Source organism: Hevea brasiliensis, chromosome 3 (assembly GCF_030052815.1).
Source record: "Hevea brasiliensis isolate MT/VB/25A 57/8 chromosome 3, ASM3005281v1, whole genome shotgun sequence".
Lineage (NCBI taxonomy): Eukaryota > Viridiplantae > Streptophyta > Magnoliopsida > Malpighiales > Euphorbiaceae > Hevea > Hevea brasiliensis.
This window is the reverse complement of record NC_079495.1, coordinates 113,562,734-113,564,142: the sequence shown is the minus strand read 5'-3', so window position 1 is coordinate 113,564,142 and position 1,409 is coordinate 113,562,734. Positions and strand designations below refer to the sequence as shown.

At 37.3% G+C, this 1,409-nt stretch overlaps 1 non-coding gene across 1 annotated transcript; it reads right to left on the bottom strand.

Moving 5' to 3' along the window:
* Positions 1–559: 559 nt before the first annotated feature.
* LOC131178834 (small nucleolar RNA R71) lies at positions 560–666 on the bottom strand. The gene has a single exon (XR_009147842.1). It is a non-coding gene; the product is annotated as a small nucleolar RNA R71 (small nucleolar RNA).
* Between the last annotated feature and the right edge of the window lie 743 nt (positions 667–1,409).

Below are 1,409 nucleotides of genomic sequence, written 5' to 3'. Positions count from 1 at the left end.
CAATCCTAAAATTGAGAAATTTTGTAAAGCCAACAAGAAAGAAACCAGAAGAAGAAAAGAAGCTTTAAGAGAAACTGAATTAGAAGCATACATGGCTGATGAAAGAATTAGAATTGGTGGCGGTAATGTTGGAAATGATCGAAATAATGAAAATGCAGCCCAAGGTGAAGAGATTATAAATGCTAATGTGCTTAGGGGAAGTATGATGGATCATGCTTTTCCTCGTTTTGATGACTTGAGAGAGAGCATAGCAAGACCAAGAATTGATGCAAATAGTTACAAGATGGATTTTGGAGTTCTTCAAATGATTCAAAATTCTCAATTCGGAGGACATCCTTCTGAAAATCCACACACACATCTGAAGAAGTTTGCTATGATCTGTGACATGCAAAAACAACCTGGAGTATCTGATGATGCAGCAAGATTAAAGCTATTCCCATTCTCTTTGAAAGATAGAGCATTGGATTGGCTTGATTCTTTACCTCACAACTCCATTACAAATTGGGAGCAACTCACTGATGCATTTCTTGCACAATATTTTCCACCTGGAAAAGCTCAAGAATTGAGGAATCAAATGACAGCTTTTAGACCAAGAGAAGATGAAACTCTCTATGAGTCATGGATGAGATGGAAGGAATTAGAGAGACAATGCCCACATCATGCCATTCCAAAATGGATGATAAATCAGAATTTTTACACAAATGTTACTCCTGCAATTAGAGGGATTATTGATGCTCAAACAGGAGGAGAATTTATTATGAAGCATGAAGATGAAGCTTATGAGTTATTGGAGAAAATTGCAAAGAATACTCATCTTTGGAGTAGTCCAAGAGGACCACCCAACTCAAAAAGGCAAGCTTCTGGAATGTATGACCTTGATCCATTCAACATGATTAATGCAAAGTTTGATGCACTTACAAATGTCTTGGCTAAGAAGATGGAAGATTTGAGTATGTTGGTTAGTTCATCATCATCATCTGGAAGTTCACAACAAGTGGCTTATGCAGAGGGAACTACCAGCTGTGGAGTAGATTATGGAGAGCAAGCAGCATATGTTGGTAATTATGGAAACAAACAAATGGGGAATCCTTACTCTCAAACTTATAATCCAACTTGGAGGAATCATCCCAACTTTTCATGGGGAAATCAGCAAAATCAAGTTCCAAATCAGAATTTTCAGCCACAACAGCAACAAGCAATTCCATATCAGCAAAATAGGCAACCATTGCCTAATTTTCAATAGAAAAATATGAATCCTCCACCAAAATAGCAAGAACAAAGTTCCACTACTGAAGCTTTATTGCAACAGATTCTTGCTAACCAAACTAAGCATGATGAGGAGATGAGAGAGATGAAAGCAAGGCTAGAACAGATGCAGACACATAACAGAATGCTAGAAAATCAGATTG